This window comes from Muscardinus avellanarius (genome assembly GCF_963383645.1).
Source record: "Muscardinus avellanarius genome assembly, chromosome: 3".
Taxonomy (NCBI): domain Eukaryota; kingdom Metazoa; phylum Chordata; class Mammalia; order Rodentia; family Gliridae; genus Muscardinus; species Muscardinus avellanarius.
Genome location: NC_137788.1, coordinates 41970009 through 41982195, shown reverse-complemented (window position 1 = coordinate 41982195; position 12187 = coordinate 41970009). Strand labels below are relative to the sequence as shown.

Below are 12187 nucleotides of genomic sequence, written 5' to 3'. Positions count from 1 at the left end.
TTGGAAGGCAAAGAATCCAAAGCCTATATTTTAACCACACTATTATATTACCTCTTATTCTGAAGCATTTATTGTGTAGATTATGCCATTTGTTCTCTCTGGATTGACCTATATCACCATTCTTCTAAAAAACAAACCTGATAGTATAGGGTGCATGGAGACATTCACAGTCAGTCTCCCAGAGATAGAGCATCCTTAGTTGGCAGGATTCCTCCCCATTCCATTTTTAAAATATTTACTCAGCTTGATTCAGCTCTGGGCTGTGCACGTAGAGACAGGGAAAACCACATTCTCAAGGGTTTGGGATTGCATTAGAGTAAAACAAGATTTTTAACATTTTTAATATAGTCCAAATGTGTTAGTACAGCAATAAGGATAATGTAATACAGAAGAGGATAAGATGGGACTGGATGAGGTAGTCAGAGTTGGCTTACTAGAGAATGTGTAGCTTAGGTTAAATCTCAACTGATGATGGAATAAACACCTTTTTAAGTTATGAGGTACCTGGAAGCCATATGAGTCCAAACTGTGAAAAAAACCTCAGGAAGAAGGAACTTGCCCAGAGTCTCATAGCTTGGAAAGTGGCAGAGCCAGTGCCCTAACTCCTGGATTACTGCTCTCTGCTGCTTCCTGATATAAACAATTAGGAAATGATCGAGTGACTAGAAGAACTTCCCAGAGAGGTGGGAGCTGGGGAGCCGCAAATGGAATACAGAGGAGATCAGGCAAGGCACAACATATGGTATGGACACTGAACTGAGGAAACCCAGAGACACGTCTTCTTCAGAGGGAGAGATGATATCTATAATGTTTTTAAATTGGAAAATTGCCTGGATATTTTAAAGACACCTTTCTTTCTTCAATTTTGCAAAATAAAGGGCTCCTCACAGAGTGTCTGTTTTGCTATTATTTTCTGGATCATCAGGATCCTCTGTGCCCTTTAGAAAAGGTTTTTATTCCTCCGCAACCAGTTTCTCATTAGAATTCCTGGGCAGTGCTCAGTGTTGCTATGGGCTCTATAATGAACTTAGGATAGTAAAGAAGAAGCCAGGCTCGTTGCAGCCACATTCTGTGCAGGTTGCCCGGGCACCCCCAAGATACCACAGCAAGCTACATTTACACAAGCTCATCAGCTGCAAATAATCACCTGCTTGCTTTCTCGGCCACCATATCCACTTTCTCCGGTTCAGCTGAGAGGTCCTGGATTCCTCACTGAGGCTTGCATGGAACCAAGGACAAGTGCTTCAGTGCAGTTTCAGGTACAGGCCAGGAATAGTCCCTGCTTATGGATAACATGGCACATCCTCAATGGCACGAGAAACCACAGCAGTTTGAAGATTCTCCTCTGGTAGTATGGCTATGTTCTAGAGCTGTGGACTTGGATGACCTTACAAAAGTGAGTTGGAAGCTCCATATTGCAAGAAGTACAAGCTTTAATAGTAAATATCTAGTGCACAGTGCCTGATATGTAAAAGACTCTTAGGTTCATATTCTCTCCCTTGTGAACACCTCTCACCTTATTGCTCAGAATTATATCCTTTTAGTCTTTTTCTTTGTATTCTCTTTCCCTTGGGTCTATTTCTGTGTCTCTTTTTTCTCTACATCAGTTCCTCTTTAGAAGGGAAGACAGTTGGATCTAGAATTCAGACTCAATGGTATCTGTCATCTTTACATCCTGGCAAAAATAAAATCAAGAAAATTTTACTCAGAATGGCCTCCACACTTGAGAGGGGCCCTATGTTTTCCTCTAATCTGCCTGTAACTTATACAGGCAGACTAGAGTTCCTTTGTAACTTTTAGAAGAGTTCCTTTCTAACTTGAAATTTAGTTTCTATGGGAAATCAGAGGCTTGCATTAATGTCACTTTCAATTTTATGTTTTTGATGCATGGCCCACGTTTATCAACAGATGGATAATATGTTTTTTCAGACTAAATATCCTTGACTCCTTTTTTAGATGCTATTCATCATGGAAAATGCAGTTTCAAATGACCTGGGTTCAATGCTGGGCTCTACCAGTGCCCATTCCCATCTCCTCCAATATTGCCATAACAGTTTATTTGGACTGCAAGATGAAAGGCAGTGTTCATTAAACATTTTGCGACAAACTTGTTAGTCTTATTTTACTCTATCTCCACCAGACATGCTATATATCCCGTTTGTTTCAAACTGCACTCCAAGGACAACATATACTACATATATGGACTTTGTACAATTGCCATCTGCCTTTTCTCAGATCAACCACTCCAAGAAACTGTACTTATTGTTAAATACCCAAATCAAATGTCTCCATTCCTTGGAGTCTTTATTAATGACTCAGGCAGACTTAGGCCTCTTTCCTCTTCATTTCCCTCAGTAATTTGTGCTTCCCTTGAAGATGTCATTTTATGTCTGATGCCATCCTTGTCCCTCTCTCTATCCCTGCTATATTGTGAAGTAATTATGGGCAAAGACTGGATAATGTTTATTCCTATATCCCCAGTGCTCAGCCCAAGGCTTGATATAGTGAGATGTTTCCTACAATTTTGTAGAATAACTCATTTGGGGCCATGATTCATTCACTGAGCACCATTTGTGGGCCAGCTCTATGAGAAATGATTTTTTTATATGTCATCTAAATTCAGTCTGCTGCTCTCTCCAAATCATCGTACGTCGAATGTGCCTATCATACACTAATGCTATAGGGTACCTCAGTCAGGACTTTTGTCTCTCACTGATCAGTATTCTGAGGCCATCTCTGGGAATGCCATGTGTCCTACAAGCCCTCTGCCAGCTGTACTTGTTCAACTCACATTGAGAATGAAAAAACATCTAGACCCTGGACAATAAGAGTTCTGCCAAGTAAACTATCATTTCATTTGGAGGATCCCATGTTTTTGTGTGATATCATGCTGAGTGAGAAAGGGAGATTAAATGGGAGCCCAGACACCAACACACTGAAAATTGGATGTTAATCTCTTGAGTTAGTGCCAATTAGCGCAGATTTTAAATGACAGCAAAGGGGACTCATTAGACTATTAAGAAATTGAAAATTTCATCAGATTCAGTAAAAAGTCAAACCCTTTGGGGGAAGCTAGATTGAAGGATGACTGTTTGTGTCTAACACCAAGAGCTTTGAAGGAAACCAGGTGATGAATCTTGTTTGAACTGTGTTACTAAAAGGATTGATGGGCTAAAATTTTTTAACAGACAGAGCAAAGGTGATTATTTAGAAAAATTCAACAGTACTGATAGCCTAAGTATGGATCTGGCTCTCAGGGGACAAAGAGATGGATTTAAAAAATAGCTATACCTTTCCTCAAAAAAAATCCCCAGCATAAGCTGGGCATGGTGACACATTCCTGCAATTCCAGTACTTGGGAGGCTGAGACTGGAGGATCACAAGTTCAAGGCCAGCAGGCCAGCCTCAGCAATTTAGTGAGCCCCTCAGCAACTTAGCGAGATCCTGTTTCAGAATGAAGTTAAATAAATAAATAAATAAATAAATAATAGATAGATATAAAGGCTGGGATGTAGCTCAGAGGTAGACTACCCCTGAGTTCAAACTCCAGCACCACAAAAAAAAAAAAAAGAAAGAAAGTCCCCAGTGTACTTAGTGTGGGAGGCAAGGCACCCACATATGAATAACTATGACAAAACGTGTAAAAGGGACAGGATGTAAAAGAGTCACTGGCATAGTGCTGTGGGAGTTCAAGAGAATGAGAGGCACTCCCACCTGAGCCAAGGAGCTGTGCTTACTGATAGCAAGTAGGCAATAAATATGCATTCTCTTCTTTTTCATCTTCCCCCATATTAAATTTTTCAACAGTATTTATTTATTTATTTATTTATTTATTTATTTATTTGGCACTGAGGATTGGGCCCATGAGCATTCTACCTCCAAGATACACTCTCAGTCCTAGTTTTTTTTTTATTTTGAAAGAGAGTCTCACTAAAGTACCGAGGGCCTGTTTCTGAGGCTAGCCCAGAACCTATGATCCTCCTCTTTCAGCCTCCCAAGTACTGGGCTTAGAAATGTGTGCCACCACACTGGCTCAATTTTATTTTTAGTGCTTCATTGATTAATTTATTCTTTGACATTTTTCTTTTACCTCTTTCATGCCATAGGACAAAACATGTGTTTTTAATGATAGGCCTGAACAGAAAATAACCCTGCTTCAGTCTTTGAGGGATCTGGGCTAAGGCTGTGCAGAGAAAGTTTCACAAGCCTTTATTCACCTGGCCCATGTATAAACTCTACAAAGCATCAGTTGTGTACCTATGCATGTGCATTACAAAAGCCTATTTTAATTTCTGAAATCCTGCTTCCTGACTGGAGTGGGAGTTAAACTTTATATTTCTTCGACGTTCAATACCAAATGGCTTATGGGAGCCCTAGCAGAGTGGTTTCAAATAAGCATTTTAATGTAGAATAAAGGTCAACGTGCTGGAATTTGAAACCATTAATCCTTTTGCTCTTAAGGAAGACTGTACTTTAACAGAATAAATAACAGATTAAATAATAAGAGTTCTTGAAATTCCAATGAGAAAAATTACACATTACATTGTTGAGAGTTGAAACCAATGAGACCTTAATGTTCTCTCCCTCATTCTCCTATTTTAGGTTGCCAAGATTTAGAAGGTAAAGAGAAATTGTTCTTTTAATTTTCTATTGTTTTGAAGGTAGAGAGAATGTTTGAGTCTTTGAAGGTTAAGGGATCAATTATATTGGAAAATAAGCCCTTGGTTTTATGGGTAGAACAAGTGCATCATCATAGCCTGGAGAACAATCTCCATGCTAATTATTTCAACTTTCAGCAAGCAAGGCCCCATAAAAGGGCAGAGAAAACCAACCATCAAAGTGGGTCAACAAACTCCGCCTCAGGTAGTGATCCTAGGTGACCACCTAAAACCCAGATCAAATATTACCTCCATTGAGAAGGTGCCTGTTACTTCTCAGTCAGTGTTTGTCACCCTCCTATCTCAGAACTCGTATAAAATGCCATGTAATCATCTATTTTTCTTGGTCTTTTTCTTGATTGTTATATGCCTGTCTTCTCTTTGCCCAATTATGAATAAGATTTGAGTTTCCTGGTTAAAAAGCAAAAGATCATTTATGCCAGATGTGGTGGTGTACACTTGTAACCCTAGTATTTGGGAGGCTGAGACTGGAGAATTTTAGATTCAAGATTAGCAGGTGTTAATTTATCGAGAACCTACTTCAAAATAAAATAGGATTTGGGGTGTAGCTCAGTGGTAGAATGCCACTGGGTTCAATTCCAGTGACACACAAACATACATCACTTATTGTACTCTGACTGTGCTTTAGACCTTGTATTAAGCACCTATAATACAACCATATAGTAGAGATGATTATTCCATTTTATAGAAAAGAAATAGAATTATGGTTCCCCAGGGTTTTTGTTTGTTTATTTGTTTGTTTTGTGGTACTGGGGATGGAGCCCAGAAGCATTCTACCTCCAAGTTACACCCCCAGCCCTATTTTTTTATTCTTTATTTTGAATCAGAGTCTCACTGAATTGCAAAGGGCCTCAAAGTAGTAGTTGAGGCATCCAAGAACCATGATCCTCCTGTCTCAGCCTCCCGAATGCTGGGATTACAAGCATGTGCCATCATGCCTGACTCTCAGGTTTTAATGATGGGATAATGGTAAAGCCAAATTTCCAATCCTCATCTGTGGAGAACATATTACAGGGCTTCTTACTCATCATTCACCAGAGGTTTAAATTTATCATAAGGACAATGAGCATCATTAATGGAATTTAAATAAGGAAGTAGCAGGGTGTGTTAATCCTGTAATCCCAGTACTTGCAAAGCTAAGACAGGAGGATCTCAGGTTCAGAGCCAGCCTCAGAAATTTAGCAAGATCCTGTTTCAAAATAAAAAAATAAAATATGGCTGGAAGTAGACACTCCTAGTTCAATTCCCAGTACAAAAGAAGAAAAAAAAAAAAAAGAAAAGAGAAAGTGGTATAGGCAAACTTAAATTTAAGAATCTTATTTGTGGCAGGAGAGACTGATATGGGAAGACAAAGAAGGAGACTTATAGTAATTGTGCTAGATACGTAGGATGTATTATAGTAGTAAGAATTGAAACCTTAGGTAGTCAGAAGGTAGAACTGCCAGGCTTTCTGATGAGTGAGTTGTAGAGATGCGAAGGAATGAACATGGGCTGGTTTGTGATTTGGGGAGCCAGGGTAGGTTGTGATGCCACCTTACAGTGGTAGGAAACACAGCTTCTGGAAAAAAATGGTCACTAAAGACCTTCCTACCAAGAATCAGACTAGACAAAAAATTAGAATCTCCCTGTCTAGCCACTGAGTGTTGAAAATTTAAAAGTTCCCATTTTGTAGACAAGAATATTAACAGAAGTGAAGGACTTGCCCACATTTTTTAAAGAAATATTACATATGATAGAAACTAAAAAACTGCTTGTCATTTGAAGTTTTCAAATTAATATTAATTACTCTGAATGCCAGGTGTGGTGGTGCACACTTGTGATCCCAGCATTCGGGAGATGGAGACTGGAGGATCAGGGTTTGTAGACAGCCTCAGCTACTTAGCGAGGACCTTCAAAATTCAGTGAGACCCTGTTTTAAAAATTAAAAAAAAAAGCAACTAAAAAATAGGTCTGAGGGTGTAGCTTAGAGGCAGAATGCCCCTGGATTCCATCCCCAGTACCACAAAACATATTAATTACTTTGAGATGCCATCATCTTACCAGTCATTTGGTAACTTCTAACACCTTAGTTCCTCTTGAAGTATTTGAGAGTGTTATGATCACAAAGTACGAAGATCAGTGAACTTTGCAGAACTTTCCCAGATCTGCAAGATCCTGGACATGAAGCATACTATTTGAAAGAGAAAGCAATATCCATAAATAATACTTTCTAATTTAGTCCCACTTAGACTCTGAACTTGCCAATCAACTGACTTATTCAAGATGATACTACATTTGGTAAGCTAAAAGAGCCCGGTACTCAACTTGGAACTTTGGTCTTGGAGTTTTATGATCTTTTCCCCTCACTGTACTTAACTTGTGATACTCCTGAATTCCCTGCATTTCTCACCAGCCTGAAAAACTAGTGATATAAAGTTTTGAGATTCTTCTCTGTTCTTCATGGTATATACAATAAATATTTTACACTCTGCCTAAAACAGGTAGCATTAAGGTAGGCAAATATGCTCTCCCTGTCTGTAACTGGGTGGTGCAGTGGTGCACACAATGTGACCAGGACTCCCCAGCTATACTCTCAGGATGACCCAATGGGAGACAGCCACACCAGCAGTGGCAGAAACTCCTGATGTCAAGTGTTTTTGGAAAATGGAGTACCCAGTGATACGCAGATCAATGACATCTTCCTGCAGGATTACATTGCAACAAAGGAAAAGTATACCAAGTACCTGCCCCATGGTACAAGATGGTATGATGTCCACTGGTTCTGTAAAGCACAGTGCCCTATCCTGGAGTGCCTCACTAACTCCATGATGGTGTACAGCAAGAAGTTCATGACCATGTGCATAGTCAAGTATGCCTTTGAGATCATCTACCTGCTCACTGGTGAGAATCCTCTGCAGGTCCTGGTGAATGCCATCATCACCAGTGGCCCTGGGAGGACTCAACATGCATTGGGAGAGCGACAGGCCATGGGTGTGTCCCCACTACGATAGCCTGTGAATCAGGCCATCTGGCTCCTGTGCACTGGTGTCTGTGAGGCTGCCTTTGGGAACATCAAGACCATTGCTGAGTGTCCAGCAGATGAGCTCATCCATGCTGCCAAGAGATCTCCCAACTCCTGTGCCATCGAGAAGATGGATGAGCTAGAGCCATATCCAATTGCTTATTCCTCAGTTGCCACCCAGTAAACTGTGCCCTTGAGGGCAGCTCCACCTGCAAAATAAAAATTAAACAATTAAAAAATGAAGTAGGCAAAAACAACCCAAATTTTCTATAACACTTTCCCCCAATATGCATCAGCTATAAACACCTGCAGTACTCTAGAACTGAAAGTCTTTTTAAGGTTAGCTAGTACTACAAAGAGAACACTAAAGTTCAAATAGATTAAATGACCTGGTGATACACTACCATGTACTAAGGCCAACATCTAAGCTTAAGACTCCTTCTTATTTAGAGCAATAGTAAAAATTATAGACTAAGATCAACTTCTAGGGCTAAAAGTGTAGCTCAGTGGCAGAAGCAAGAATGCATGAGGCCCTGAGCACCAAAAAGAAAAGAAAAAAAATCAACTTTATAATTTCATATGCTAAAAAACTGAGTCTGTGTGTTGGATATTGGGGATTGAACCCAGAGTGGCTCTACCACTGAATAAAATTCCAAGCCCTTCTTTGTTTTATTTTGAGATGGGGTCTTGTTAAATTGCTTAAGCCAGCCTTAGCCTACCAAATTGCTGGGATTATAGGTATGCATTACCACACCTGGCTAGAAAATGGAGTCTTAGTCCTCTATTCATTAATTCAATCAAAGGCCAAACTGCTGAGTTTTACTGTATGCTTGAGATATATTGCAAACAGAGCAATGAACCCTATCTCCCTGGAGCTCTCAGTGTAACAGGGAAGACAACATTACATATGTAATCATCACCTCTGTTCCAATAAAATATATACAGAAAGGAAGCTGTCTGGTCAGAAAGGTCTGCCTGAGAGAAAGAAAGATGCTTCAACTTATACAAGGGTTAAATGCCTGGGATCTGGTGCCACGCTGCCTGGGTTAGAAATCCCCTCTGACACTCACCATCTGTATGACCTTGAAAAAATAGCATAGCATCTCTGGATCTTTTTTTTTTTTTTTTTTTTTTGCGGTACTGGGGATGGAACCCGGGGCATTCTACCTCCAAGCTATACCCTCAGCCCTATTTTTTATTCTTTATTTTGAAACAGGATCTCACTGAGTTGCAAAAGACCTCACTAAGCAGCTGAGGCTGTCTGCAAACCACAATCCTCCTGCCTCCCAAATGCTGGGATTACAGGCATGTGCCACCACGCCCAGCTGCATCTCTGGATTTTAGTGTCACCATCTGTAAAATAGGAATAAAACAGTACCAACTTGTTAATACTCAGAATTTGGCACATAGTGAATGCTACATAAGAGATTTTTAAATAAAATTAAAAAAAAACTGAGATCCAAAGGATGAATGGAATTTAACTACTCAACAAAGGAGAGAAGTATTCCTGACAGAGAACACCAGGTACAAAGACTGAGGAAAGAGACTTTTTCTAGCTTCTGAAAGAGGCCAAATATGGCTGAATAGAATAGACCCCGTTGGTGTTGGAAAGAGGAACGTGAGGTCTTGATAATGGAGTTAGAGGGCATTGGAGATCATACTAAAAGGTATCCAAAAGAACAGTGGACACTCATGAAAAGATTTAAAGCTCAGGGAGTTACCTTAATTGCATTTGGGTTTTTGGAAACCCTTAAGACTGCCTTGTGACATATGGATTGGGTGCGAGTGGAATGTGTTACAGAGACTCACTGAGAGAAAGTGAGCTGGGACCAAGGGCAGGACAGAAGCCAGGCTTCCCCCTCTCCCAGCGGGGCTTTCCCCATGCTGCACAACGTTCCCTAATGTGCATTGATGGAGGCCTGTCATGACAAAATGCATTCTCCTCACTTCTTGATGTTTGTAGTGCTTATCCTTTGAGCCGCATCCCCTTCATTAAATGAATGTCCTGTTCCCCTGACCAAGAATGTAATTACTGAAGGAGAGATCAGATTAAAATTGAGTTTCTGTAATGGGCCATTTGTTTGGAAGGGAGCCCGAAGGTATTTCTGAGGACTTTAATCAAAGGGGGAGGAGAGAAGCCAATAGAACTTGTGTGATGATGATGATTATTAGGGCAATTGAACTCCGGGCACAGTCAGCTTCTACATCAGTGAGTCATCGCGTGCTTTTCTGAGGTCTTTAATTGGATGAGATTTGTTTTCCTCTGTGGTGTAGAGTCCCAGGGATGGAAGCGACCTTAAAGGTCATCTGGTTCAACCCCACAACAAATCTTGATTCCTGACTCTAGCATCCAGTCTCTGCTACATACCTGAACTGACAAGGATCTCATTACCTTTAAACACATCTCTTACTATAGTAAACAGCTCTGAAAGAAAGTTTCTCCTTTTACAGATGTGAACTCTGCCTCTGGGACCCAGTCCTGCATCTGTTGTGGTTTTGCTTCTGGAGGTATGTGGGACTTGTCTGCCCTTTCTGCCTCAGGAGAGCCATGAAGCAATCTGCAGGCAGCTGCCATATTCTCCTAAACCATCTCTCCTGCAGCTGTCATTTCTAGTATGTGTTTCTGTGCATCAGTACTGGTCAAGGAAGCCGAACACTATAGTGACTTAAAGAACAATGAAGTTTATTTCTCTTTTACACAAAGGTTCTGAATTGGGTAGTTGCTCTGCTCCCGAGAGTAGGCTCTATACTACCCACAGTTGTTAGAAACCTGTGTTCCTTCCAATGCCCTGATGCATCTTCACCTAGGGCATTTTGCGATCAGCACACTCCAATTCAGGTTTTAACTGGTGGGAAAATGAAACGAGAGATGGTGAAGGAAAGCTCACTGCCTTAAAGCTTAGTCCACAGTTGTACACAGCATGTACATTTGTATTCCACTGGTCAGAAATCAGTGACATGGCTAGACTTCACTGAAATGAGAATGCTCCTAGGAAATATGATCCACCACATCCCTCGGAAGAAGAGAGAGAGAATCAAGGTCACCCACCAACCTTCCCTGTGCCCGGTGAGGTCAAGTGGGCAGGCCATAGATCGGAAGGACCTCTTATTTCTATAACCAATATCATTTGGTTCAATATATTTCATTTGGTTCTTTCTGTAGCATGTTTTAAAATATGTATGTAGTAGAGAGCACAGAGCATTTGGATATAAACTTTCCAGCCCCACACTTATTAATTGAACTCTTGATCAATCATTTCACTTCTCTAAGACTCTTTCTTTATTTGTAAATTAGGAGAAAAGCTTATTCCATTAATTACTGTAAAAGTAGAAAGGATAATTGATGTTAAATGCATTTTTAAAAAAATACAGGTCAACATGCCGGGCGTGGTGGCGCACACTTGTAATCCCTGTGCTTGGGAGGCTGAGACAGGAGGATCGCGCAGGTTTGAAGTCAGCCGCGCTGGCTTAAGCGACCCTGTTTCCAAATAAAAGATATCAAATAGGTCTGGGAGTGTAGCCCTGAGGTAGAAGGGCTTCCAGGAACCCCAGTACCACCAAAAAAAAATACAGGTAAACATGAAATAATTTGGCTTCACTCTTCAAACTATTGGCTTCAAGTTTTACGTGACTACCCAATCTAAAAGGTTATTTCTCTTTTTGAAATACCAGAAGCACATTATTTTTCATTATCTCAAACAGATACCTAAAGTAAAGGGTTCACAAGACAGAGTTTTTTTTTAACTTTATGTGCACTTTCAATCTATTTGAGGAAACAAAAGTTTGATAGTGACCAATATTAGTAGGAATAGTGATAATGGCAGTGTACATCATTAGTGGTAATATCAATTAATCAAACATTCATGTGGCAGGCTTTGTGCCAAGTGTTTTAAATATATATTTGATTGATTTTATAATATTCCTGTAAAGTAGGTGTCTCATACCTGTTTTATGAATGAGAAATTTAAGCTCAGAGAGTTTGTCTTTTGGTCAAGATCTTATAGCTGATAACTGCAGAACTTTTTGTTTAATTAAGAAAATTCAGTTCATGAGGTCAGATTATATACAATTTTGTTTGGTTACTGGCTCACTCAGCAAACATTTACAGACTATTTTATGCTAAATACTGTTTTAAAGGTTAGGAAATGGAGTCAAATAGGTTATCTTAGCTGCTAACCTCATCTAATTTTTTTTTTTTACTTTCTATTAGTACAATGTAGACCTATACCTTTTTTTTAAGTACTGGGGATGGAATCCAGGGGCATTCTACCTCCAAGCTACACCTCCAGCTCTATTTTTTATTCTTTTATTTTGAAACAGGGTCTCAAAGGGTCTCACCAAGTTGCTGAGGCTATCTGCAAACTGAGATCCTCCTGTCTCAGCCTTCCAAATGCTAGATTACAAGTGTGTGCCACCATGCCCAGCTTTTAGTCCTACATCTTAATCGCCAGCATTGATTAAGCTGATCTGGCTGGCTAGGTGAGTATCCCCTTCCTTCCTCATGCTC

At 40.1% G+C, this 12187-nt stretch overlaps 1 protein-coding gene and 1 pseudogene across 2 annotated transcripts in view; both read left to right on the top strand.

The window, feature by feature from the left end:
* Nucleotides 1–12187, top strand: part of AGBL4 (AGBL carboxypeptidase 4) — a gene marked incomplete at both ends in the record, with an annotated part of 1136473 nt that overhangs the window by 680268 nt on the left and 444018 nt on the right.
* Nucleotides 7257–7864, top strand: LOC308261006 (small ribosomal subunit protein uS7-like; annotated as a pseudogene). Its single transcript has one exon. The product of its transcript is annotated as a small ribosomal subunit protein uS7-like (transcript).